We start from the raw sequence: 15,668 nt of genomic DNA, 5'->3' as shown, positions 1-15,668 counted from the left end.
TAAGAGTACATCCAATATACATTTAACCATCTCGGTCTACACTGTTTGCTTCTAGGCTTTAAACTCACATTGGCCCCTTGCCCATCTGTACTGTAGATGGAAATGTGTAGGTGCGGGTCAGCACAGAAGGTACAGCCTGCACACCTGAGGAGTGATAATATTATTTATTATTTATTTGATTTTTATACCGCCCTTCCAAAATGGCTCAGGGCGGTTTACAATAATAGCATGGAGCTTTGCAAGTCACCTTATTTCATGATTCCTGATTTAGAAATTGTTGTAGCACCAGTCCACCCTATCTGATACTATTTCCAGGTGCGGATATCTCTGATGACTCAGAAAAACTGTGTGTGTGGGTGGGTGGCCAGGGTGGGGGGAGTTTAATGGTATGCATGTAGGGGAAATCCACAGCTATTCTTTTCTCATTGCAAAATGCCATTACTGAGATGCCAATAACTTTTTATTTTATAACATGCATAATAAATTAATCCTGCTCTGTTTTTAAAACCAACAAGTTTCCTCACCATCAGTCTAGGGGACTTCAGTTCTCTGGTGGTCTGTGACAGGTTAGGTTATGTGCTGAATATGATATTCTTCACAAATGCCTGCACATCTTGATTTTGAATGCCCATCTCTTGATGACTCACCATTGAATGTGTGAACCAAATCCTTTGGGAAGCATTGTGTTTGAGTTAGCACCTGTGAATATGAAAGTTTTAGTTTTGGTGATTATGCTGGCTGACACATATTATGAGCATGTATGTTTTATGGAATCTTCCATGCCCCCTGAGACATGCACATACTCCAGAAACAGAGATAACACATGCTATGATTAAGATGGAAGAGGCATATGCTCAGCTTTGGTTCTTCTAAACAAGTGTAAGAAGAACTAGTGCAGCTCACATGTACTTCCTCTCCCTATGCCTCCTTAAAATAACAGCAGCAGCAGCAGCAGCAGCAACAAAACAAACAAACATACATTATTTGTTAGCCTTCCCATAACAAATTGTTCTCTGGGAGACTCACAATACAGCATTAAAATATTGAGTAAAAGCACATTAAACACATGAAGTCACAACATATTAAAAAATACAAAATACAGTAAGGTAAAGTGTGCCGTCAAGTCAATTTTGACTCCTGGCACCCACAGAGCCCTGTGGTTTTCTTTGGTAGAATACAGGATGGGGTTCACCATTGCCTCCTCCTACACAGTATGAGATGATGCCTTTCAGCATCTTCCTATATCGCTGCTGCCCAATATAGTACCAGCAGGGATTCAAACTAGCAACCTTCTGCTTGTTAGTCAAGCATTTCCCTGCTGTGCCACTTAAGGTGGCACAAAATACAGTATAAAACAATTAAAAAACCTTTTAAAGGTCAGTTTTAAAGTCAAATTTAAACATCAAATTTAAAGGGCCTAGTGAACAAAGGTCTTTGCCTGGCGTCTAAAAGAACAAAGTGATGAAGCCAGGTGAACCTCCCTGGGGAGGCTGGGGAGGAACAGCCTTCTATTCCTCCTAAGCTTTTGACCACTGCCACCAAGTGGACTTTTGGTATGGCTGGGCCCACTAACAACAGCCCTTCAAAAAAAAAAAACACAAAGCAACCAACCAAACAAACAAACAAACAAAAAAACCCTCAGTAGTGTGGAAAGGCTTATAGGCGTGGGGTAGAGACAATCAACAAGCTTCTTCCTTTTTTTTTTAAACAAGAAAATTTACTTTTAGAAAAATTGGTTCAATTAAAACATCACTTTTGCAGCAAAAAATACAAATTCAACACAGTTATTAACAGAGCAGGTCAGGGAAAATAAAACCTGGAAAAACATATCTACTACCTAACTCCATACTGGTCCCTACTCAGAGTCCTCTGTGCTTTCTTGTCAGCTTCTGGCTTGCTGGGTGGTTCTGATTACAGCACAGATCTGGGGCTCAATCCAGTCTGGCTCTTCTTTTTCTTCTTAGTGATTTCAGTTGGGTTTCTCTCTCCAGCAGACTGACTTCCAGGACTCAGGGATGCTCTCCGCACGAGCAGTGTGGAGAGCCAAGGAAGGTTTGGTCATGGAGCCGGTTGGGATGGTGAGGATCGGGGGCTGCCCGATCCCCGGAAGTCCCAGCATGCCCCACATGAATATGCAGGGCATTATGGGAGGGGGGGACACTGGGAGGCTTGTTGTAGTCTCCCGGTTGGGGGTCTATTCATGTGTCACTGTGGCACAGCGCAGAGCCACGCCATGGTGGCACATGATCACCAAAACAAGGTTAATGGAGCGCTTGCTCTGCTAACCTTGTTTTAGGGGAGGGGTATTTATGTGAGCTAGCCGCTGCTGAACCACCAGGCCCGCCTGCGAGCCCAGAGGTTCTCATGACAGTTGGAAAGCGGGCTGGGCTCCCTTAGCTTACTTTCCAGCGGTCGTGAGAAGAGCCTCTCTGTCTTCTTCATCCTTAAGCGTTGACTCTCTCCAGCAGACTTGACTTCTCTGGCTTCTAAGACTCTGAGCCGGGTCTCACGATCAGTGAGACCCGGTTCTTGAGAGTGCGCGGGGGGAACGGGCTAAGCCCGCTCTCCCCGCACACGAGCAGGGAGGGAGCCCTGGGCAGCCAGATTGGCTGCCCACACAATTGCCGGCTCTGTGACGGAGCCGGTGGGGGCTGGGGAGCTCGGGGGGCATGCGGCCCCTGGAACTTCAGTATGCCCTGCGCGAGCATTCAGGGCATACTGGGGAGACCCCCGGAGCCGGGAGGTGGCTTTTTGCCTCCCCTCTGGGCGTCTACTTGTGAGTAGCCGCGCCATGGAGCCGCGCCGTGGCTACTCACAATCAGGAAGCCTGGGTTTGTGGAGCGCTTGCTCCGCAAACCCAGGCTTTGGGGACAGCTACAAAAGCGGGCTAGCTGCTTAGAAGCCACCGGCCTCGCCTGCAAGCCCGGTGGTTTACACGATCAGCAAAAATCAGGCTAGTGTCTCCTAGCAGGGGTGTAACTATAATAGTGCAAGGGGAGACAGTTGTCTGGGGGCCCACTGCCTTGCCCCCCCCAGGCATGTCACATGACTGACTCCCCCAGCCGCGCACCTGCCTGGGCTTCCTTCAGTTGAATTCATCCTTTGAAATTGATGTGACTATTCAGACCTGGAGCTACCAGAACATCTAGTACCATTAAATGACTTGCATCGTCCACAATTTACAAAATCAAAAAATAATTTAGGATGACGTTCTATTGTGGCACATAGGATCTATCTATCTATCTATCTATCTATCTATCTATCTATCTATCTATCTATCTATCTATGCTTTTTATTACCACTGTTCAGCCTCATTTAAGATTTCTTTACTTCATGAGCTGAGCTTCAGTGAGGGGGGGACCATTTTAAAATCTTGTCTCTGGGCCCACTCCAACCTTGCTATGCCCCTGTCTCCTAGCTCGATTTTGCTGATCGTGAGAATAGGCCCCCCCCCCCAGGTCTCTCTTTCAGGACTCTGTTGATTTCACTAACTTCCCTCTCAAAACATTCCCAATATATACAGTTTATCTGGTGCAACAGTTTTTTAAAGTCATCCAGTTAGAACAAACAAAAATCCCTCCATTTCTTGACATCTCCTTTCCCTCCAAAAATCAGCTGTCAAAATGCTAAACCAAAAGTGAAACCACAGAAAACCAAGAATGAACTTTTGACCCTGCCATCCTTCTCCATGCACAGGGGTTTGCAAACACAGAAATCCTATTTACAAAACTGCAGATATTTTAGGAATATAATATAACACAATTCAATTATCAGGGCTTTTTTACAAGTATAGGTTTGGGAATATTAATACATGATACAATTAGGGATGGGCCCGGACCAGTCCGGACCTTGGTGGTCCGGTTCGGGGGTGGGGGTCGCTTTAAGAGTGGCGGGAGGGTTTACTTTAGCCGCTTTCCCGATCTGGCGCTGTAATTAGTAGTGTAATTGGGGCGGCAGGATATCTCCCTGCCGCCCCTTCCCCGCTGCGGCTCGCTCGGCAAAGCTCCCAGTAATGCTTTGCGCGCACGTACCTGATCCTTCAGGGGGAGTGCAACCCCATCTAAAACAGGCTGAATGGCATTCACCCGGGCAGAGGAACCACTGACCAACAGTACTTCTGTCTTGTCTGGACTGAGTCTCAACTTGTTCACCCTCATCCAGTCCTTGTTCACCCTCATCCACTGATTCAGGACAGTCACTGCCTCACCTGAATCTGAGGAAAAAGAGAGATACAACTGAGTGCCATCCACATACTGATGACAACTCAGGCCAAATCTCGGATGACCTCTCCCAGCAGTTTCATGTAGATGTTAAATAGCATAGTGGGAAGAATGGAACCCTGTGGAACCCCAAAGCACAACTGCCAAGGGGTTGAGCAGTAATCTCCCAGCACCACCTTTTGGAAACGGGCCTCAAGGTAGGAGCAGAACCACCTCCATGCAGTGCCTCCCACACCCAACTCAGCCAGCCTATCCAAAAGGATACCATGGTCAATGGTATTGAAAGCCACTGAGAGGTCGGTATTGAAAGCCACTGAAAGAATTAACAGGGTTGCACCCAGTGTTAAGATTCCCTCTAATAGGGATTCCCAGATGTTATCTACAACACCCAGAATCCCCAGCTGCAATGGCTTTTGCTTGGGGATTATGGGAATTGTAGTCAACAATATCTGGGATTCCCTGTTAGAGGGAACACTGATTGCACTCCCAACCCCCAATGCACAGGTCATCCCACAGAGCAAGCAGTTTCTGCTCCACAGCCAGGCCTGAAGCCTGATCAAAATTGATCTAGATAAAATGTCCAAAATCTCTCTCAGAAAGAGACTGAAGTGCCTGTCCTGTTTCCCATCCTTTATTCCCCTTCATCTCCAAACACAAAAAACCTGGGCTTGCAATTCATACTTTAAGGACCTTGATCTTGCAGAACCAGAGTCATGACAATGCTGTAATTAAGTGATCAGCCTTCTTTTGAATTGCTTGTCCTAGTTTCCTGTCATGCTTCATGTTGGCTTCAGCCTTTGTGTGCTTGTGTTAAAAGTTCTTGCTCTCGCCTATCTTCGCCTACCACCGTGCTTTGTCTCCTTTCTCCAGTGCTGTCTGGAAACCTTCAGCCATGCTCCTCACCATGGATGGAATAGCGCTCTCACTCTGTTTTTTAAGCTGCTTCACCTCCTATTCCTCTTCCTCCATTAACAAGCTCTGTTCTTGCTCCTAGACCTCAGACATAGGTTGTAAGCCCTTCTAGGCAGGCATCATGTCATTTCTGTGTACTGCAGAATGCCTAGCACATCAATAGTGCTAAATTGAAGTTACATAGCAGAAAACTGTCTCATTAACTATGAGATGTTGTCGTGAAGGGGACTAGCATCTGGGTTGTTAAAATCCAAGGGTTCAGCCTCTTAGGCATTTGAAGAGACCTCACAGCAGCCAACTCTCCTCATCATTTGTCAACTCTTGAGGCATTTCTGAAACTCTCGCTGGCTGACATTCTGTGCAGAGTAACACAGTCAGTTCTCAACCACACATGCTGCTGCAGAAGTCTAAAACAAGGCCTGCACTGTTGCACAAGAGTGCTTTTGCGTGAACACCTAAAATTGCACAACTGCATCCCACGATGCTATGGCTATTATTTCCAGTGGCTGCAGAGGCATGGAAGCTCAATTGTACAATGTTATGTATTCACACAAGAGTGCTCTTGTGTAACACCATGGGCACTATTTTAGACATCCACAGCAGCATGTGAGGTTGAGAACCGCCCATGTAACTTCACGGAATGTCAGTCTCTGTCTCCTAATCTGAAGATTAGGCTTATAGAAACTTCCTGTTCCTGAAGAAGCTGAACATTCTTCAGGTGTGACCCGCAGCCCACTTGTTCTGGTTTGCCTTCTATTGGTCTTGACCTGGTTACTTTCACAGCCCAATTCTCCCTACCTTCCCTCAGTTTATCCTGCCTTGCTCTTATGAGATGTGCTAAAAGGTAGACTTCTTACTCAGCTTCCACAACTCACATTTTTAATAACAAATTCTTGCATACACACATCCAGTGTGTGGACTGATTGCCTTGAATCAACTTTGTTGCCTGCCTCAGGTCTGCACCAGGGTGAGTTTTATTTTACTGACCTGCATCCTGAGATTAATTGTAATCTATGAAATGCTATTTATTGTTTTGAGCTTGATCCTTGAGTGGTAGAAAGACCCAGGAGAAGCCTTTTATAAGGTTAATTCCCTTGGGAGGAGATCATACCATAACCCTGATAACTGGGCAAAGAGGCACCTTTTACTGTGGTGATTCTCTTTATTTAGCAGGGGTAGAGTAACTGGCCCTATCCACCTCCAGCACAGTACCCTTCCAGTGACTGTTGCTGGTGTCTATCTTGTGTTTTTTTAGAATTTGAGCCCTTTGGGGACAGGGAGCCATCTTATTTATTATCTCTCTGTGTAAACCGCCCTGAGCCATTTTTGGAAAGGCGTTATAGAAATTGAAATAACAACAACAACAACAACAACAACAACAGAACTTGAGCCTGGTATCAAGATATGGAAGAAGAATTACCACCAATTGAAGAAGCTGCTCAGGCGCAGGTGGAGGAGGTGTTGGAAATCGAGGATGCCACTGTTACTGAACTGTTTCAAAATCAAAACCAGGCAACCACCCCTTTGCCTTCACCTCAAAAACCCAAATGCCGTTTAACAGAAAAGCAACAAGAACTAAAGCAAAAAATAACTGAGCTCATGAACCAAACAACCACCAGGGTTCAACTTCCCGCTCTAAAAACAGTTGCCAAAAACCAACTTGCTCAGGCATTAAAAGATGTCAATGCTGCACTTGCAGAGATAACAACCAAGAATTTGCAAGAAACAAACCAACTAATGTACAGTGCAGCAACAATAACAACACAAGAGCTCGGATATAAGATCAGTGGACCTGTAAAAAAAGAAAGCACTACATCACCTAAATGGAAGATTAGATTAGAAAATAAAATCTCCAGGCTTAGATCAGATGCTAGTAAATTGAAAGATATGAAAGACAAGAAGCTGAAGAATGAAAACACCAAACAGTATCTGATCCAAAAATACCACCTAGATTCAAGGAAAATTAGAGAAGTCCTGGAAATAATAAAGCAGCAAATAACAGCAGTGTCAAAGAAGATTAGCAGATATGAAGCCAGAATTACACAACACAGGCAGAATCTCCAATTCCAGTCGAATCAGAGACGTTTCTACCAAAGCATAGAAGGAGAAACTGCAAGAAACATAGAAACACCAAATAAAGAAGAAACAGTGCAATTCTGGGGGAAATTATGGGACAATCCAATAGATTATAATAAAAAAGTGGGCTGGATGAAAGAGGTCAAAAATGTAACCAACAAATGCAAGATCTAATAATAACACCAGAATTAATATGGAGTACACAGTTAACAATCAATGGCGAGACACTTGGACAGGTTAGCATTAGAAGAGGCATTTTCCAAGGGGACTCATTATCCCCTCTGTTGTTTGTAATCGCCTTGACAAGTATTTAGTATTTAGTATTTTCACAAATACTAAACAAAACAGGCCTCAGCTACCAAACATCTAAAACATCCAGTAAAATTAACCATCTGCTGTACATGGACGATCTGAAGTTGTATGGAAAGTCCCAGTCAGAAATTGAATCACTGCTAAGCACTGTCCGTATATTCAGTAGCGATATAGCAATGAAGTTTGGACTAGATAAGTGTGCTGCATTAATAATGAACAGAGGAAAAATAAGAAAAACAGAAGGAATAGAACTGCCCAATGGAAGCAAGATCAAGAAACTGGAAGAGAAAGAACCTTACAAATACTTGGGCATTCTCCAGGCTGATAACATTGCACACACTGAAGTTAAAAGAAACATTGGAAGTGAATACATCAGGAGAGTTAGAAAAATCCTCAAGTCCAAACTCAATGGCGGGAACACCATACAAGCCATAAACACCTGGGCTATACCTGTTATCAGATACACTGCAGGAATAATAGACTGGACCCAGGCTGAGCTAGAGACACTGGATCGTAAGACCAGGAAAATCATGACCATCAATCATGCTCTGTACCCCCGCAGTGATGTCGATAGGCTATACCTCCCTCGCAGCTCAGGTGGAAGAGGAATGCTGCAAGTCCATCAAACAGTAGAGGAGGAGAAAAGAGGCCTTGAAGAATATATCAAGGACAGTGAAGAAGATGCACGTAAAATGGTCAATAACAAGAAACTATTCAACACCAATGAAACAAAGCAGGCCTACAAGAAAGAACAAGTCAAGAACCAAGCAGAAAAATGGAGAAATAAGCCACTGCATGGTCAATATTTGCACAATATAAGGGGAAAATCAGACATCACCAAGACCTGGCAATGGCTTAAGAATGGCAACATGAAGAAAGAAACAGAGGGTTTAATACTAGCTGCGCAAGAACAGGCACTAAGAACAAATGCAATAAGAGCCAAAGTAGAAAAGTCAACAACAAACAGCAAGTGCCACCTTTGTAAAGAAACAGATGAAACAGTGGACCACCTAATCAGCTGTTGTAAAAAGACTGCACAGACTGACTACAAACAAAGGCATGACAAGGTAGCAGGGATGATACACTGGAACATCTGCAAAAAATACAAGCTACCTGTAGCCAAACATTGGTGGGACCATAAAATTGAAAAAGTTGTGGAAAATGAAGATGTAAAAATATTATGGGACTTCCGACTACAAACAGACAAACATCTGCCACACAATACACCAGATATCACTGTAGTCGAGAAGAAAGAAGAACAAGTGAAAATAATCGACATAGCAATACCAGGGGATAGCAGAATAGAAGAAAAAGAAATAGAAAAGATCACCAAATACAAAGATCTACAAATTGAAATTGAAAGGCTGTGGCAGAAAAAGACCAAAATAATCCCAGTGGTAATTGGCGCCCTGGGTGCAGTTTCAAAAGACCTTGAAGAGCACCTCAACACCATAGAGGCCACAGAAATCACCATCAGCCAATTACAAAAAGCAGCTTTACTGGGAACAGCCTATATTCTGCGACGATATCTATAACAACTGACAATAAAATTCAGCCATCCCAGGTCTTTGGGAAGGACTCGATGTCTGGATAAGACAAACCAGTCAATAACACCTGTCTGACTGTGTAAACAAGAAATAATAATACCAGAAACCTTTAGTATGTTCCATAATAAGCTGTTTGTTTACAAAAGATCTATTCACCCGGCTCCCCTATATCTTACAAGCTACAAGTCTCTCTCTCTCTCTTTCTCTTTCTTTCTCTCTCTCTCTCTCCTCCCTGCTTCCTCCTCCATATTTTATATATTGAAAATATAAAAAAGAGAGTACAACATGTACAGATGATAGAAGATTTTACATTACAAATTTGGATCAACTGATACATTGACTGAAAACCCATTCAAATCAATAAAACATTCAAATCAATGCAAACAAGCAGGGGTGTACATCTTCATTAAATTTATCATTCCCATCTGTTATATATTTTGAAGAATATGTTTGTGCAAAATAAGGTCATACTTTCCGATGACCTACAGATACCACAATCCTACCACTTAAATTAGCTGAATGCGCTACTTTTTACATTGGAATATGCCATGGAAAAGGTTTAAATGTTTTTCTTTTTCTTTTTAAAGAAACTCTGACTATAATCATATTTTACCTGTTATTGTTCTCAACAGATGTTTTGTTTATAGTATGTTATGAATGATGACCATTTCTGTGCAACCTGATTGTTACCCAAATGATTTTCTTGAGTCTATACATTGTGAGATTGTTCTCAAGCACAAGCAAAACTGGGCTAAGGAAGTCCAGCCCAATTTTGCCTGTGCGTGAGAACCATCGGGAGTTGCTTGGCTCCTGGCAGCAGCACAGCGGAAAACCCAGCTCTGGAGCTCGCCTCCAAAACGAGAGCAAGCGCTCCCATAGCCCTGTTTTTCTGCTTGTCTGTCAGTCCCAGTTGCTTGCAGCCGGAGCTGGGAGTCTGCGGTGCTTCTGGCCAGCACTCACGTGGTGCATTATGGGAGTTTGGGGGGTGGGGTGACGCTTCCCAGCCCCTGACCCTCCGTGCTGCCGGGTGCAGTCTGCAATCATCTGGGCGGGCAATCCACCCGCCCAGCAAAGACAGAGAGATCATCTGTGAAGAGGTAAGTGCTAGCAGCCTTCCTCTTTGCTCTCCCTCGAGCCTTTTCTCACTGACTGTGAGAGAGGGTTCAGTATGTAAAATTCACCATTGCTTCAGTACCCCAAATTCTAAGAAAACAATCTGTTAATGGAGGGAAATCCTTCTTTCCCCCAGTATGATGTGATAATCAAGCATGTGCTTGATCATACTCCTGCTAACTGGGCAAAGAGGCACCTTTTACCGTGGTGATTCTTTTTATTTAGCAGGGGGAGAGTAACTGGCCCTATCCAGCCCCAGCACAGGACTTCCAGTGACTGTTACTGGTGTCTCTCTTATGTTTCTTTTTAGATTGTGAGCCCTTTGGGGACAGGATTCCATCTTATTTGTTTGTTATTTCTCTGTGTAAACCGCCCTGAGCCATTTTTGGAAGGGCGGTATAGAAATCGAATTATTATTATTATTATGTGTGCTGCACAAACTCTTGGCAAGTTTGCACAACCTTCCCCAGCAAGCTCCAAAGTCCTACTGTTTTTCTTTCTTTTCTCCTTATTCCAACGGAAGAAGTGGCCCATTTATAGCCCCCATTCAAGCAGGTGAGCCATATATTCCAGTGGATTAGAGCAGTCCTTGAGCTTGGTCTCACGATCCGTGAGACCTGGTTTCTTCGGGTGAGCAGAGAGGGAGCCCTTGGCCGCCCACATGATTGCCAGCTCCGAGATGGAGCTGGCGGGGGCTGGGGGGAGTGGGGGCCGTGTGGCCCCCGGAAGCCCCAGTATGCCCTGCGCGAGCGCGCAGGGCATACTGGGGAGACCCCTGGAGTCAGGAGGCAGCTTTTCGCCTCCCCTCCAGGGATCTACTCATGAGTAGGCGCGGCATGAAGCCGCGCTGTGGCTACTCACAGTTCTAAAAACCAGGTTTGCGGAGCGCTTGCTCCGCAAACCTGGTTTTGGGGCAGGGATTCTAGAGCGGGTTACCTGCTCTGGAACCACCGGGCTTGCAGTCGAGCCCGGTGGTTCTGATGACCTGCAAAAATCGGGCTAGGCTCTCCTAGCCCGATTTTTGCAGATCGTCAGAATAGCCCCATTACCTATCAAAGGCGATTAATCAGGAACCTATTATGCACCAAAACCTAAAAAGATGGAGCCATTTTGCATATCGAGAGATCATGCTTACAACAATACGTGATCACTGAATGTGTTTATCTGATGAAAAATTCTAAGAGCTCACAGAAACCCTAAATCTGCAAAGAAATAAAATTAAAAGGGTGCAGCTATATAATGCCTAAAGCCCCTGGATATTCAAATAAGGATCACATACACTGACACATAGCCACACATCATGTACACGGCTCATAAAAGATATTCTAGTGAAGATGCCTTGTGCTAGACATCTCCCACTGTGACCTTTTCAAGGAGAAAGTTACTTTTATGCCTCAAACTACTCACGAAGACTGAACATCTTAGCACAAGATGACATCTATGGATTGCCATATTCTAAAGACTGCATGTAAAGACACTGAACACGCATATGACTGGCTGCTGGACTGAGATTCATAGTGCACAATATACAGGGTTCTTATGTTGTATTGCTTTTATGCTTCTATTCTGCATGTTGGAATGTAAGCAGCATTCAGTGCAGGCAGGAGTGGTCCCTTGACATCCTCTGCTGCATGAATACTAAAGGAAGATGTTGCCCATACTGAAAAGGGAACCATCAATCATGTAAATATGCTTTGCAAGTGCAAAAATTTTGAACCACTTGGAGCAAATCACACTGAACTCTGTAAAGGAGGATTTCCTTGCCTCAGCTGCCCTTAATCAAACAGCATCATTGTACAATCAGAATGATAAAACATTGCCTACAATCAGACCTCAAAGAGTCACAGAGATGTAAAGCTGGAAGGTACATAAGAGTTATCTAGTTCAGCCCCAAGTGCTGAGGAAGGAACATTCAAACTGACCTAACACTCTTGCCCATGGAATAGGAGAACGTGGCTTAAAATAAATCCAGACTGTCATGTGCCATGAGCAAAGGGCAGGAGGAGACATGGAGCACAGTGCCACTGATGCCCAAGAGGCAAGGAATACATCTGAGGAAGTTGGAGCGAGGACTCCATCCTTGGACTGGGCTAATATTTGACAAAGGTTGACTCTCCTAAGTGATCCCTTGACATTATTGGATTTGTTGAATTGTCACCTATGCCTGAGACACATGAAGCAAAAATAAAGGTGAGAAAGAGCCTTGGTTGGTACTTGGAACATGTTTATTATTCTTATTTTATTTGGTACGTTTCTATACCACCTCATATAAAAATCTCTGGAATGGTTAATAATTTAAAACAAAACAATAATTAACACATCAACACAATTAAAACAATTAAAATTTAGATAATACTTTAAAACTTAAAACTTTAAATCTATTTTGATTTATGTTCATGATGTTCACAGTATCTTTCTTTGCCTCCTCTTCTAAGGCTTGATTTAAACATGTGTATGTATTCCTGATTTCTCTGTACTTGATTTCTGAACACTGGGTTACACAGGTATATATTTATTTCATTTCACAGTATTTTCATCCTGCTTTTCTATTTCAGAGAAAATCTCAAAGTGACTAACAAAATACAAAGGAACATCATAACAGTACATGTAAATTAAACAAAAAACATTAAAACATTAGTAATAAGAAAATTAAAACACACAGCCGCATCAACACACTGCTATTAAAATGTAGACCTCAAAAAGCCTGCTGAAGAACATACATTTTAACTGCCTGTTGGAAGGTATGCAGAGAAGGAACTGGTGGACTTCACTTGGGAAGATGTTCGATAACCTTGGCACCATCACAGAGAAGGTCCTCCTGACCCTCATGCCCACCTACCACTCTTCTGACAGCAGAAAGACACAAAACAAGGCTTTTGAAGTTAACCTCAGTGCTTTAGCGGGTTTATATAATGTATTTCCACCCTGTCTACATCTGAACTTCAACTTTGGTCAATATCTTTGAGTAGGATCTAGACTAAACTAGTCATTATGAAGTCTCATTGAATTAATGGGACTTAAGTTAGTCATGACAAACTATATAATTTATTTTAATGCTCCTTAGACATGCCAAACTTAGTCTGGATCCTGTCCAATGTGAGGTATCTAAGAAATGAGAAGAGTCCTGTTGAATCAGAACATGAAATCCAGCATCCTGCCTCCAAGAGTGGCTAGCCAGGTGTCCCTGGAAGGCCACAAGCAGGGCACAATGGTGATGGCCCCACTCTGCTGTTTGTTCCCAGCATCTGGTTAGATTGGGGGGGGGGAGAATTAAAAATAAACAGGTGTTTAAAATGGGGGGCACTGTCCAGGCAAAGTTAAACATTTTTAAACCTCATTGATTTCAGTCAGAGATATTTAAGCTTGTGCTTAACTATCTCAATGAAATATCACAATACCTAACTAGCTTCATTTACATCACTTGACTTCTCCACGTTTCTTGATGATTGGCAGTTGCATGTGTGATCTGGCTCAACTGAAAAGCACTGTATCTGAAGGGATGTGAAGATTCTATCTTGGAACTGAAGGGATGTGAAGATTCTATCTTGGATCTGAAGGGATGTGAAGATTCTATCTTGGATCTGAAGGGATGTGAAGATTCTATCTTGGATCTGAAGGGATATGAAGATTCAATCTCTGAATAGCCTCTTCATGCAAGTTATCACTTAATGTTGCTTTCACTAAAAGACGAATATGCATGTGTGAACCAGCTCTTGTCAGCCAGCTACTAAATGTGTGAATTGACACTGGCTGGCTGACATTTGGAGTAACAAAGCGCTTGTCCAGATGACTAATGAAGTGCTTGACCAGTCCTGGACTAATGAAGCGCTAGAGTGCTGTGCTAGTGCAAGGCTGTTGCATTAGCTCATTGTGCTAAGTCTGGAGCTTGCATTCCAGTCAGGTATTGTGCTAGTGCAAACATGTTTGCGCTTGTAAAAGGCATGCAAGCTGTGGCATGCTTCATATTTTATTTGTTTATGTATTGTTAGGTTTTTATTCTGCCTTTCATTAAAACAATCTCAAGGTGGCTTACAAAATGTTTAACACAATATAAAGCTATAAAACAGTTACACGATAAAAATATTAAATTGGAATATTGAAATACAGATGTGATTAAAAGTTTTAAGAAACCATACACAGTAAGTCCATAAAATACAGAGCAGCAGCAACAACAACCCCATTCATATAAAAACCTGGGTAAAAAGCCAAGATTTCACTTGCCTTCTAAAAACTGTGACGGAGACTGAGGAGCGGATGCCCACTGGGAGAGCATTCAAAAGTCTGGGGGCAACAACTGAGAAGGCCCTGTCCTGCGTGTACAACAGCCGAGCCTCCCCCATTGTTGGCATGCAGAGCAGAGCCCCCTCTTATGACCTTGCCAAGCAGGCAGATACCCTTGGGAGAAGGCAGTCCCTCAAATATCCAAGGCCCAAACCATTAAGGGCTTTAAAGCTCAAAACCAGCACCTTCAATTGGACAAATTGGCAACCAACTGGCAAACAAATTGGCAACCAATGTAGCTCTTTCAAAATTGGTGTAATATGATCCCAGCAGGCAGCTCTGGTTAAGAACCTAGCTGCTACATTTTGGACTAGCTGGCTGCAGTTTCTGAATATTCTTCAAGGACCCCGTCACATAGAGTGTGTTACAGTAATCCAGTCATGGTGTGACTAAGGTCTGGGTAACTATGGCCAGATTTGCCTTCATAAGAAAAGTACGCAGCTGCCACACTACCCTAGCCACCGTCTCTACCCAAACTTCCAAAAGCAGAACCGGGTCCAGCAACACTCACAAGCTGTGCACCTGCTCTTTCAAGGGGAGTACAACCTCATCTAGTCATCCCGATTTGCTCTCCTACTGACCAACTGCACCCCTATCTTGCCAGAATTCTATCTCAATTTACTGTCCCACATACAACCCATCACTGCCTCCGGCCCCCAACTCAGGACATCCACTGCCTCCCTAGGATCTGGTGATAAGGAAAGATAATGAGGCTATTCTCATAACGGGCGGGGGGGGGGGGACTGGGCTAAAGAAGCCCAGCCCGGTTTCTTCCCACCGTGAGAACCAGCAGGCTCGTGGGCGAGCCCGGTGGTTCTCTAGTGGCTAGCCCGCCACAGTAGTCCTCCCCTTATCACAGGTTAGTGGAGCGAGCGCTCCGCTAACCTGGATTTTCCGATCATGTGCTGCCACAGCGCAGCTTTGTGCCATGGAGACACATGAGGAGACCCCTGCCGGGAGGCTGCAAACAGCCTCCCGGGCTTGGGGGTCTCTCCGCTCGTGCGGGGCATCCTGGAACTTCCGGGGGCTGAATGCCCCCCAATTCCCACAGCCCCCACCGGCTCTGAGACGAAGCTGGCAGTCGTGTGGGCGCCCGATCCGGCCGCCAAAGGCTGCCTGTTGATCGTCTGTGGAGAGAGCAGGCTAAGCCTGCTCTCTCCACCTAACCCCATCTGGCGCTTCACACCAATCATGTGAAGCGCCTCAT

The 15,668-nt window shown here is 44.2% G+C and overlaps 1 long non-coding RNA gene across 1 annotated transcript in view; it reads right to left on the bottom strand.

The window, feature by feature from the left end:
- Window positions 1–12,333: 12,333 nt before the first annotated feature.
- Window positions 12,334–15,668, bottom strand: part of LOC128343464 (uncharacterized) — a 33,231-nt gene continuing 29,896 nt past the window's right edge. The window contains exons 2-3 of the long non-coding RNA XR_008315548.1: window positions 13,597–13,791; window positions 12,334–13,026 (exon numbers count right to left, since the gene is read on the bottom strand). This is a non-coding gene — a long non-coding RNA (uncharacterized LOC128343464). The remainder of the gene's footprint in view (window positions 13,027–13,596; window positions 13,792–15,668) is intronic.

This window comes from Hemicordylus capensis, chromosome 2, assembly GCF_027244095.1.
Source record: "Hemicordylus capensis ecotype Gifberg chromosome 2, rHemCap1.1.pri, whole genome shotgun sequence".
Classification (NCBI taxonomy): Eukaryota; Metazoa; Chordata; class Lepidosauria; order Squamata; family Cordylidae; genus Hemicordylus; species Hemicordylus capensis.
Note: the sequence above shows the minus strand (reverse complement) of the source record. Positions and strands in the feature narration are given on the sequence as shown.